This window comes from Falco punctatus (assembly GCF_963210335.1).
Source record: "Falco punctatus genome assembly, chromosome: 1".
Classification (NCBI taxonomy): Eukaryota; Metazoa; Chordata; class Aves; order Falconiformes; family Falconidae; genus Falco; species Falco punctatus.
In genome coordinates, this window is record NC_137580.1 from 76,393,654 (window position 1) to 76,406,154 (window position 12,501).

General features: G+C 41.2%; 1 protein-coding gene across 12 annotated transcripts in view; it reads left to right on the forward strand.

Moving 5' to 3' along the window:
* The first annotated feature begins 896 nt into the window (after positions 1–896).
* The window catches only part of FHIP1A (FHF complex subunit HOOK interacting protein 1A), a 95,719-nt gene continuing 84,114 nt past the window's right edge, over positions 897–12,501 (forward strand). For 7 of the 12 annotated variants that reach the window (XR_013927702.1, XR_013927703.1, XR_013927704.1 and 4 more), the window contains exons 1-2: positions 1,637–2,012; positions 10,436–10,527. The gene's annotated coding sequence lies outside the window, so the exon portion shown is untranslated. The other 5 variants (XM_080384738.1, XM_080384740.1, XM_080384732.1 and 2 more) reach the window with 4 other exon arrangements.

The window sequence follows — 12,501 nt, forward strand, 5'->3', positions numbered from 1 at the left end:
GAGGGAGGAAATACACTCTTTGGAAATGGCAGCTCCCCCCACACCCCAAGCTTAGATTTAGCCTCAGTGCCTGTCAAGATACTTTCCCAGAACCAATTATTCTTCCAGTCTTTCTAAATGGAAGAACCTCACTTATGTTAGATCAGTTTTATTTCTGAATGGATTTTTGGATGATGGTTTTGTCCTGGGCTGGGGAATCTTAACTCTGGCATACTTAGGTGTGAGTTAGCTTGTGTGAATCTAGTTAGTTAGTAATCTTGGTAAATTATTCTTTGATTACATAGAGCATTTGGAGAAAATGCTTCCTGAGCTCACAGAGAACACCATTACACTTGGTAAATTCTATTATACATTTATTTAAATGAGCCATTACTCTAAATAGGCCAGCATCTATTCCTATTTTGAGTCATTAGCAAAATCACAATCAGTACCCTGACAGTCTAATTAATTTATTTGAAGCCATTAAAAAGAAGAAAAAAAAGAAGACATAATAGTATATCGAACCATGCTTAACTATTCACCACAGCAGTCTATCACAGTTATAGTAAGGTATTTAAAATAAGAACCATATAGCTTGTATCATTAGGGAATTATCTCTTAATTCTAATTTGTAAGTACAATGGGCTAGACCTAAAAATGGTACTTCTGGTTTGCAGGTTTTCCATGTAGGGGAAGTTGATGGCAGGAAACTTTCTTCGCTACTCATGTGAGTAACCCTCCAGGAGGGTCCAGGCAAACGGCCGGCCGGTGAATCTTCCCACCGGTACCGCTTCAACGAAGTGACGGGCCCCTGAGGCCAGCACATGGCTTACCACAGAGAGAGCACTCGAGAGGCACACCTCAGGAACACCAGCATTTTCTGCTGACAGGGAACAACACTCATATGCCGCAGTATCAGCTAAAGAAAACAACAAAAAAGGTAATAATATTAACGAAAAATTAAAGAGGGGCGGGTAAAACAGTGCTGTAAAGTCACTCACATAACTGGGGCCACCTTCCTCCTGTGGTCTGTACAGGGCCTACCCACCACAGTTTTGTTTGTTTTTTTTTTTAACATTAACTTTTAAAATTTCATGTATTTATTTTTGCGCCAGGACTGTGTTTCTTTCAGGGCCGAGCCAGCCTCACCTGACAACCACAACTAACTCCCTCCAAAGCCGGCGGCGCCGCCCGACGCCTCCCCGCCCGCGCCCGCTCTTGCCGCGGCGGGCGGAGGGGGCGAGCGCGGCCCGGCCGCCCGCCAGGGGCCGCCGCGGGCTGGGCCAGGCCTCACCCCGCCAGGTCGCGGCTCCTCCCCGCCCCTCTGACTCAGCGGCTCGGCCCCCCACTTACACAAACTCGGCGGCCGGTGCCGAGCTGAGGCCGCCCGCCGGGATGGGGGGGAAGATGCCCGCCCTGAGGGGACGGAGCCTCTGGGGCGCTCGGTGAGGGCGGGCTTCAGGGGGGTTTACTCGTGAGGGATTAGCGCCGGCTCTGGCTGCCCCGTCGCTGACGGCGACTCACCTGGGCAGCCGCCTCCCTCCTCCCCTCCCCTCCCCTCCCTCCCAGAGCCGGTCGCTTCGGCAGAGAGGGAGCGGAGCCTGCCTCGCCCCTCCCCGGGGAAACTTTCCGCCACCGCCCGCGCCAGGTAGGGGCTGGGCCCCCCGGGGCGGGAGCCATGAGGGGGTGGCGGCGGTTGGGGACGGGCCGCGGACCTGGCGGCGGGGCCTCCGCGCCGGGCGCAGCCGCTCCCGCCCCGGTTTGGGCGCCGAGTTGAGGAGGCGTCTCGCCGCCGTTTCGCCTCGTCGGCGGGGTGGGGCGGTGGGGCCGGTGCCCCCCGCAGCCGGGCGGCTGCCGCCTGCCTCAGGGCTGCGAGTGCTGAGGGGAGTATGTAGGTCACTGCAAGTAATGCCTGCCTAATCCCCTTTATCTTCCTGGCTCGGCTTTTCCGCTGCTGGTTTGTAGGACGACCTGGGCAGCGCTGGGCGCCAACTTGGCGCAGGACTGCGAGCGGGGAGCGGGCGAGCGCCCAGGTGAGAGCGGGGTGCGCGCCTGGGGTTCAGGGAAGCCTTTTTCTCCACAGGTGTGACGCTTTGCATAGTGCCAGGTATTTATTTCTGTGTAGGTCTGTTAGCAGCCTGACCCTGGGCGTGGGTTGCCAGTTTGCGTTCGGGCTTCTGTTTTAACAGGTTAGTAACATAGATTTTTTTTATTATTTTCCTTCGGGACACTTACTGTGTCACACACCAAATCACTGAAGGCTCCTTTGATATTTTCTTAGGATGCTAAAGGAAAATAGAGAGCCCAGCAACTCCAGGGCCCCAGTAACTAGAGAAGGCAGCGTGCCCTGGTGAAGCGATCCCTGCGTTGCTCCCTCTGATCTTTGAGGCGGTGAGGAACTATTACCAAGGTCTTGTGGGTGTTCTGTCACCCAAGGCAGTGGTAGTAGCTCGGCACGGTTTTGAGGTGCTCTGTGTGGACAAATCTGTAGGTGCAGGAGGGCAAACGCTGTTAGGAGGCTGTGCGTGGGGCCAGCCTGCTGGTGTAGGACAGTTTGCCAGCTTGGGCCATAATGGTTCCTTGTACCTGAGAAGTAATGCTAAGGCACACTTGGTAGTATTTGGAGCTGTTTCTTACAGTCTGATTTCCTCCTCCTTGGGGTGTGTGATTGATTTTCTGATTAGCATTAACACGCCTCATATGATGGTATTATATGCTGCCATACCACTTCTTGTTGAACTGAGAAAGACATCAGAATCTGGCAGTGCCCTTTCTCTGTCCAGATGTTTTCTGTTGATCAGTGTGAAACTGATGCTCCGCAAGAATTTACAGTTTCATTTTTCATCTGTACGACAGTTTTTATTTCTCCTCATAGCTATAAGAAGGATTCAGGACCTTGTCTTGTTAGTGCTGAAGCATGATGCTTTTATCTTGTTTTCATTTTCAGAGAGAGGAGGGAGTGATAATAAATTCAAAGAGATCTCACACACACCAGTATGGTAATAGCATCAGGTCATACAGACCTATGTTTCTGGCCTGTGCTGGTTCTATATAATAATTTCTAGAAGTAAACCTTTTAGAAAAAAGGGCAATTGAAAGGTTTTTATAATACCCGAAGGAGTGAAGTTGGATTAGGGTTTTCACATTATTTGTGTTGTCTTACTTCTGCTGGGCAGTGTATAAAGAGTCCGCCTGATCTGAAACTAATCTAAGAATTAGGACCTAATGCTGTAATGCTTTTTTTTCTCGCTGGCTCTGCTTTAATGAGTGTGGACGGTCAGAGGGAGATGGAAAAGGCAGAAAAACTTACAATCTACTTTGTAAAGTATAAATAATTAGGAAGACCAAGATTATACTGGTGGGAGTATGGCAGTTGTGAAGCCGATAGAACATCCAGATGCCTTTTTCTCTTACCCATCTCAAGACAAATGCTTTCAATTGACTTCTTCTAACAGCTATTTTAATCTGTTTATTGAGTCAAAGTGATTGATGATATGTGCTTTGAAAAATAAGTTAATTCTATTAAAATGATGAAAAATGTATTGCCAAAGCCCACGAAAGAAACATAACTTCATTTACATCTTTATTTATTTATTTAAACTTCACTGTATCCATATTGTGTCTGAATTATATGGTGGCGATGGTAAAAATTGGGATACGAAACTTCATACAGTCTGAAACTTAAGAGAACCAAAATTGGAGAAACTGCTGCTGACGTGGTTTTATTTGATCTTGGCATGAAACAGTTTTAGAAATCTATAGATGTATTTTCCTTTCAAAAGATTATACTAATGCATTGATGCCTGTTAAGCTTAAGTCTTCAGATTTACAGACTCTCAGTACCATCTGAAGCATCAGTTTCTCAGTTAAACTGTTCATTGAAGTTTTATCAAGATTACTTTGATGTACATCAAGTTTTAAGGCTTTTTTAAAAAAGAACTTACAAATGCTGCTGTTCCACTCTTGCATATCTTTATTAGTATACAAATGCTGCTTTTTGATGCTTGCAAAAGGTTTCATTGCAAGGGCTTTTCAAATTTTAATTAGACTTACGGAAATCTTTTTTAGTTCTTTAATGTTTAAATTGCATATTTGAGTTTGTTTTAAAAATGCAGATCTCTGCATCCAGGTATGTTATTGTGACTAGAAGTTTCTCGCAAACATTTGAGAGAGATGGTCTCTCTCTTCTTTCTGCTCTATGGCATGTCTAGAGTAGCTGATATGTTTGTTGTGTTCATTAGGTGCTGTTGAGAACAGAGCTTTTGTAACCTCTTGTTCCAGTCACCCTTTTTAACAGTTTTATAACTACATTTTTGTTTAGAGACGCTTAAACTCTGACTCCTGTACTCAAACATGCTGACTTGGCATTGTTTCCTTACTCGTGGTTTCTTCTCAGCGTAATCAGTTATTTAGGGTAAGACTGACCTACAACCCAGAACAAAATATACACTTTATCCCCCTTGGAGGAAGCCCGCAGGAAAGAGGGCATCAAGGAAGGCTGTTGGCAAAATAGTGCTCTTTGTGTCCTGTTTGGGGGTTTGTTTCAGTTAATCTATTACACAGCAGTGGATGCCTATACTTCAGATATGTTATCGATGCATTTTTAATGATCTGAGGGTGTTGAATCGAGACAAATAGCCTCAGGGTGCTTCCAGAAGAGGCTACAAAGGCCTGCACTGGTTGAAAGCTGGGGCAGTAGTGATCTGGAAATTCTGATCTTTTTCCGGTCCTTTTTGCAGTACAGCATAGCGGCCAAATAAAGGCTTATAAGTAGCTGCTGGTATGGCTGTTTTGTAAGAATTGCTGTACTTTTTAAAACTCATGTGAAGAGCCTCCAAGAAACAATTACTTTTCCTGTTTAGAATTAATCCATTTGGAAAGTAGAGCTAGGATTTCACAGTGTCATGGGGAACAGGTCAGTTAGACCTGGATCAAGTCTGAAGACTGACTGGACTGAATTGAAAGAACAGTTTTGATTGCACTTGTAAACACATGCAGCAATAAGTGGTTCTGGCAGTAGTTACTCCTGTGTAATACATATACACATGCTAGTACATTTTAAAGTGTCAGCTTAAGTTTGGAGGTGTTGTGATGGTAGTGAAGTGTTCACAGCTGAAGTTAATGTTACAAAGACTGAGGAGCTTTTTAGGAATACATCTTGCTTTGCTTTCTGTCACAGGCATCGATCATAAGATTTCCTATTATTATACGTAGGTATCTTTTAGTAAATGACTCATTGATGGTATAATAAGAATGCTTTCCATTTTAAACCACGTGGCAAAAAATTCTTGTTAAAGGTGATCCTGAAGGGCAAGTCCAGGTGAGGCTATTCCATGTAGAATGGAAGCAGAGCAGGGTAAGGTAAGAGCCAGTGACAGTGGTGGTAGAGGCTCAAGGCATGTGAAGACACAATCTAAGAATGTGTTGCCTCTCATATTTAGTGAGATTACCTTTAGTTAACAGAGGAAAGTTCGGAAACATGACGCCAATTTAATTATCTGCATGCAAGAGGCCCAGAACCTTAGTTCCATATATATGTGTAACAGTATTTTTCCTCCAAAATTAACTGCCACCTGAAAAGGAGGAATGAGATCCTGAGTTAGCGTAAGATGTAGTTGGGGCTTTGACTCTCATTATTCCTGACCTAAATGCAATACATTTTCATAGCAGTTGCAGAATTTGTTCTGAAATTTATTGTGTTTCAAACTGCAGTGGTTCCCCATGGATGGTAAGTTATTGGGAAATCAATTACTTTTTTTTTCTTTTTTCTTTTTTTTTTCTTTTTAAAAATAAAATAGTCAAATTGTGAGGTAATACTGCATTGCCTACCTGCACAGTGATGACAGACCATGACAGTTAATTCTGGTCTAATCATAATTGGCATTGTAGACGACATGTTATCTGCTTCTGTGTGGGGAAATAACATAGCTAGATCAGTGCTAAAAGTATTAGGCAATTTTTCATTATGTAATTTTTGCTGTTTAACTGTAGAAGCATAGTCAAATGTCATCATTTCCCTTTGTGCCTCTACTGTAGTCTACAAACACAGACACAGTTTTGGTCATTTAAACAGTTGCATGCCTTAGAAGAATTTGTCGAGTTTGGTTTAAAAAAAAACCACAAAAGGGAGGGGGGGAAGCAGGCAGGCAAAAAAATTATGTGAGAATAAAAACATGTGCTAGGTTCTTTGCAAAAATAACTGTTCCTGAAGGACACTTGTGCCCTTCATCCTTCTAATTCTAGTTCATTTTTTATATGTTTCCTGTGGTATATATTGGTGAAGGGTAGGATTTATTTCTGTGAAAACTTTTATATAAGTAGGCATAAAGTTGTGAGTACTCTAGTAGTAGCTTTGTTTGCCTGGGGAACTGATAAAGTGATGCTGGCAAAAGAGCTCACAGCTGGAAGGATTTCCTAATGTACAAAAAACCCGAGGTCTTTAAGCTATTGGTGAGATGTATATGCCAATAAACTTTTGAATTGTAACTTAAATTTAACTGTTGGCTGTTTTTATTGCACTGTGCTGGCAGTTGAAGAGTTGAACTGCTCAGAAATCAATTCCATTTGCATCCACAAAACCTTTTGTAAAACCTCAAGTACCTCTGAGCAGGATGGAAGAAATTTTTTTCTTTTTGAATTAGTTTTATGAACAATTAGTATATGTGTAATAATGAAAATTTTTCACGTTTGTTTTTTGACACACAAGTCAAAGAGCAACGAATGAAAATTTGCTGTTGTGCAGCCAGGTCAATGAAGTAGTGTGGGGTTTTACTGAATTATGTTAACTTAATTTGCTGCTATGGGGCTCCTGCCCTAATGTAACAAACCTGAGAGGGAGAAATAATCTGGCTTGCTGCTTCACCACTGTACTGTCGTTACCTTGAGAATAGCGTTTCTGTTAGGATATGTATCTTTTACACTGGACCCATGCACTTTATTAAACTCTCTGTGCTGTTTCTTCTGTGCATGTTTGTGACACACACGCTTTGCTGGTGCCATAAATATGTTTTAGTATAATGCCATGAATTCAGTATTCCTGTAAGAAAGCCTATGGAGGACAAAAGCTTATCGCCCCTTTTGAGAAACTCACTTGATTTTTCAAATGCTGGACTTCTCAGGAAGCATGTGCTACCAACCACAGCAAGATGTGGATTCATTGTGGCGGTGAGGGCTCTGTTCCTCTCTGTGTGTGACTTAGAATTATTCAATGTTCTATTTCCTGTGTGCCTGACTGAGGTACAGCAGTAACAGGTGCTAAGCAGCCAAAGGTTTTTCTGCAAACCATTAATGTCTTCAAAAAAGGGTGTGTGTTGGCACTTGTTTTGCTCTGATGTTGTTACTGAACCACCCAAATGTCCTTGGAATGCCTGTGGTGTGGATTGGGAATATCAGTCATATTGGGATTTGTGATTCTGAGTTTCAAAGCAGAAGGACATTCAGTTGGTCTGTTACTTTGAGGTGGTTTTGCTTTTTTTTTTGTTTGTTTTGTTTTTTAATTGGCCATTTTGCCTTTCAGTACAGAGAAGCATAGAACACATAGTCAGCAATGTGTAACAGGTTGATTTCCTTTCTAAATTGCTGACTTGCCTTAAGATTAATTCTGCTTCCTTGCTTGGAGTGGTTTCAGGTAAACAATTAGAAAGTTCTTCAGCAGCTTCTTGAAACATTTTTATGGGATGAGGAGCGTGTGAAGTAGAAGTAGATTTTCTTAAGAGTGTATGTGTGGGAACCCAAAACAAATTACCAAACCAAAAAAAACCCATAAAAAGAATAATGGAGGAAATTAAACATGGAGGGCAGAAACTGATTTGCTCTCACAATTATTTTTGTTCTTAGTGTTTTGGTCCCAGCAACGTGAACAACATGTGAACTGACTGCCAGATAACACAGAGGTTTTATGGATGTCGGTGGTTACACCTGCCTTCAGCAGTATTTTGTTGGCATGATTTTTACAGTGGTGCTGTTTGCCAGCAACAGCCCAGTGCTTAGGGATTCCTGACTTGCTAGTGTTGATACAGCAGAACACACAGTATTATTGAGATGGTTTTGCAGAATTTCCTTAGGCTAGATAGAGCTAGGTTTGTTTTGCTTGGATGCTAGTGGAGTCCTTGAACTTGGAAAACTTCACACACCCACGCCCACCAGGAATCTTTATTGTTGAGAATAAAAAATATTCAGAGAGAAACAGCTATGGCAGTTTGCTAAACTGCATTTATGAGATGCGTGCTATTTACAAGTTATGTGTTTTGTTAGTAGTGCTGTTTTTAGCAACTTTTTACTAAAATGGGTAAATTTGTATCTACTACCCAATATTAAGGACCTAGGGACAAAGGTCAAAGGAAGTGGTGATGCCCTTTGTTAGATTGACTTATGTAGCTGAGGGAGTGGACAAAGTTCTGGGCACACAGACCTTGGTCCTGCTGACATTCAAGTCATCTCAGTTAAAATGACTGAATTATTTGACTTTGGTGTATATATAACCTATCTGAACAATTTCCCATGTATTAATGCTTCTTTTAGTCTTGGCCTGTAAGGAAAATTTAGTGAGCAGAATTTGTGGCTTGTATTTGCATTAACATTTTCCATTAGCCTTCAGTGAAATTCAGCAGCATTTGAATTACTTTGTGTGCAGATACATTTGAAAAAGTTAAATGAATTAGAGATGAATGAAATGTAACCCGATTCTTCCTCTTGACAAATTAAAACTCTGAAGTGATAGTAATGCCTCCCATTTCATGGATGTTGTATTAGTTTAGGAGGTGATAAATACGCATAGCTTAAATTCAGTGCTTGCTGTGCGTTATATCATTTTCATAGCAGGTACATGTGCAATGATTCAATAAGTGAAAAGTTACTGTTTTGATTTTGAAGTGTGGGGAATAAAATAATGTATTGGCAGCAAGTCATGTTCAATTACTGGTGATAACATTTGTACAGAGTTTTGGCAAACATTTAAAGTAACAACAATTCAGGTTTAAAAGAGGCATCAACTCAACAGCAACATTTCAGGAGCATTTGGCACTGGGCTCAGCGATAGGAGATAACATGATTTAAGCAGCCATCATACCAAAGTACATTCTGAGATAAAAAATATTATTTATTCAAGTACAGGAATATTGGGGTCTGTGGCATGAGGGAGCTGAAAAATCAGTTGATGACAGAATAAGCAAACTTTTCAATTTTAAACAATACTACTAGAAGTCTGTGTGAATAAAAATAAAAAGAATATTGGTATTACCATGGCAGAACTGACTAAAGGCTGGTAAATTGGGGAGATTTTCTCAACAGGGGTGTTTGTGTACACCTAGCAGAAATCATTCAGATCACGGGAGTTTAATTACCTAGGAGTGTTGGTTAGAGGGTACGGCAGGATGGAGATTCCTAGTAAGTTCTTAGAGAACCTTGGTAAAACTTTCCTAGTGCTAAATATGAAGAAAGCAACCAGAAGGTAGGCGCTTCCAAGCTTTGTTATAACTAGAAGATAATGAACTTCTCTGAGAGTAGGCAAATGAGAGTCTGGCAAGGAGGACTTGTGCTAAAATAAAACAATGGATTTTTAGAAAGGCAGACTAAGTCTGGTTAACATGAATCTTATCTACTAGTTCTGTGTCTTAAGAGAAAAAAAAAAGTAGATATATTGTTCCTTCAGGAAGTTATATTAGTGGCAGAAATTGAAACTATTCTGCTGCAGAGGAAAATATGAAAAGTAGTGAGAGGCTGGCTTGGCTGCTGGTGAGCTTTTTAACATGGAACACAACAAGGAGGGAACGGGAATCCAGGCCAGATTGCCAAGGACAAGTATAAAAATAAAGCACAAGCACACATAATTAAAATAATGCATTCAGAATGGCCAACTCAAAAACAGTAACAAAAAGTCATTATAGAAATATAAAATTAGTAAAAAGAAAGACAGGGAAGGCTTGCTGCTGTTTGAAGACTGGAGCTGGGGACAGATAGTGCAAAGCAGACTGAGGGTTTTTTTGTGTTCATTGTTTTTCCTGCAGCGCCTGCCCCCCCCCCCCCCTTTTTTTTTTTAATAAGAGAAGATGGAGGTGAACATGGTGTTCAGGCGCTAAACCCCTACGCTGGTGACAAGTTATAGAGTATTTAGTTTGTTTGAAGTGTTTAGAAAACACTATTGAAAGGGTAGGAGCTGGCTGATGTAATCCCTGAGCTGCTGCAGTTACTTCACTCATGGAGGATGCGTGTAATACTGTGACACTGAGAAGAGTGATTATAGTGCCTGTGTTTACAGGTGTTGGCAGGGGAAGTGGAAATGAGCAGTTGTAGACCCAATTGTTTAACTTGGATTATTTGTTCCAGTACTTTTCCTGGGAATTACACCCTCCCAAAGCAGTAGAAGATGACAAAAAAATGAGCAGTAGCCCATATGATTTTATTTTTAAGATTAAACCATGTTAGACTAATACAATTTCTTTCTCCAAAATGCTAACAGGAGAGGAGCAGCTGATCTCTGATAGCTTGACTCTGATAGAAAATGTCAAAACTTCACTCTTGTTGAAGAATGTCTGGAGGAATTGACTGTAGGTAAGTGCTAAACTGCTTGAAAAACATTTTTTTTCCTCTAGGAATGGACTTATGAGATAATGTTTTGGTTTGGGGTTTGTTGTTGTTCTTGTTTTTATATAGATGAAGGATTTAGATATTATAGTGGATGATGAGAATAATAAGAGTCAACACTGTTATGTAATTATAAAATTAGAGAATATCATACCAAGCTACTGTCACAGAATGATTAGTTTCTACCCTTAGAAAAGTGTGTTTTTTTAATAGGGCTGCTTCTCAGATTGGGGCTGAGGTTTGCATAGAAAAAGCATGAGCAGCACAGCCCAGTTCCTTACTTCAAACGTAGTGAGGCTTCTTTAAAGTAATTACTGCCTCCTGGTTGATGGGAGATGTCCAATCTTGAAGATGGAATTTTATTATTTTTTTTTTTTAAAGAGAAGGTAATATGAACCCATTGGAGGGAGTCTGGAGAGGAGCCGTAAGAGTACCTGGGTATCTGGAGAAGTGACTGAATGAACCAGGAGCTGTTATTTTAGCTTCAAAGAAGAGTTAGTGGAGAAATGAGAGTGAGGGTTAGTTTAAATATGTGAAATATATGTGTTTCCCACAATGATCTGTTTTCTTTTCTTGGCTGTTAAGACACCGTTGTATGGAATATATTATCAGGAAAAGTTGTGAATAATTTTAAGAACAGGCGAAGCAAGCATCTGTGAGTTGTGACAGAAACATAATGGGTATTACCATGGCACAGGGGGAAGGACTAGATGACTTTAAGGTGATTTTTGATCCTTTGACTGGTAAATAGGAGATGGTTCCTGTGGTGCAGCACAATCTGTAAAATCCAGGGAGAGCGCAGTACTGAGAATTCCTTTTCTGCCCTCTACTATTATGTCTCATCTGACAGGGAGGATCCAGAAGTTATTAAAACATTATGCCTCTTTTTCTTTTTTCCTTCCCCTTTTTTGCCTGCATGGAAAAGATGAGTGAGACTTAGAACTTCACGTTGCTGTGGCTGTTGAAAAGTAGCTAGAACTCCTTGTTGTAAGACAACATGAAAAAAGCTCTGCAGGCATGCCTATACCCATGCTGGCTCAGCAGGACTCTAGAACAGGGAGTGCTAGGAGATGTGTTTTGATGATGCCTAGATTAGCTTCAAAAGCAGTTTTGTCATATTTGTATGGCACTGCATCCAAGCCACTGTGGTTTTACTGCTTCTAGACCTGTGCTAAGGTCTGCTTTCTGCCATGCAGACTTAATCAGCTTGTGTTAGTGATAATTTGGCAAACTGTTTCGCGTAATCCACTGTATGTTGTAAACAACCCTCTGTTGTGCTGCCCTTGTAGCCTGTGTTTATTTGGGTGCACTAACTCTTTTCCTTTAATCAATTGTCCAGTAACAGCACAAAACAGAGATGACTCTTCACTGTGTGAGATTTCTTGTCTGAATGCTAACAGTAACAACAGTGACATTAAACAAAGGTTTTAATTTCAGTTGGATGCTATTGAGCAAAACTGTGAATAGCAGAAGAAAAATAAGATTTGAGGAAGTCCTGCAGTGTCAACTGAATTTTAAATCAAAAGCAAATAGGCACAATTTTGTGTAAACAGTTTAGGAGGCTTTATTTTTGGATCGCAAAAGGAAGTTTCCCAGGATGTATCACTTCTGTGATGTGTTCTTTCTCTTAATTACCATCATGCATGTATGAAACAAAGCTGATTTTTAACATGCTTCCGTTTTAATATTTTAAAGTCCATCTGCTCTTTTTGTGAATTTTTGAATGGCATGTATTGCTATGGGGAGCATTTGTGTTGATTCATAAACCTGTGGACTATGGTTTCTGGGTTTTTTTTGGTTATTTTCTTGGGCTTTCACATGAAGGGGAAAGATAAGAAAAGCAATTTAAATTTCCCAAACCACAAGGCTATGCATCTTTCATAATACCTAGCCTGGGTAGTGGTGTAGGTTATGATACGTGGGTTGCAATACAGTCTCTTA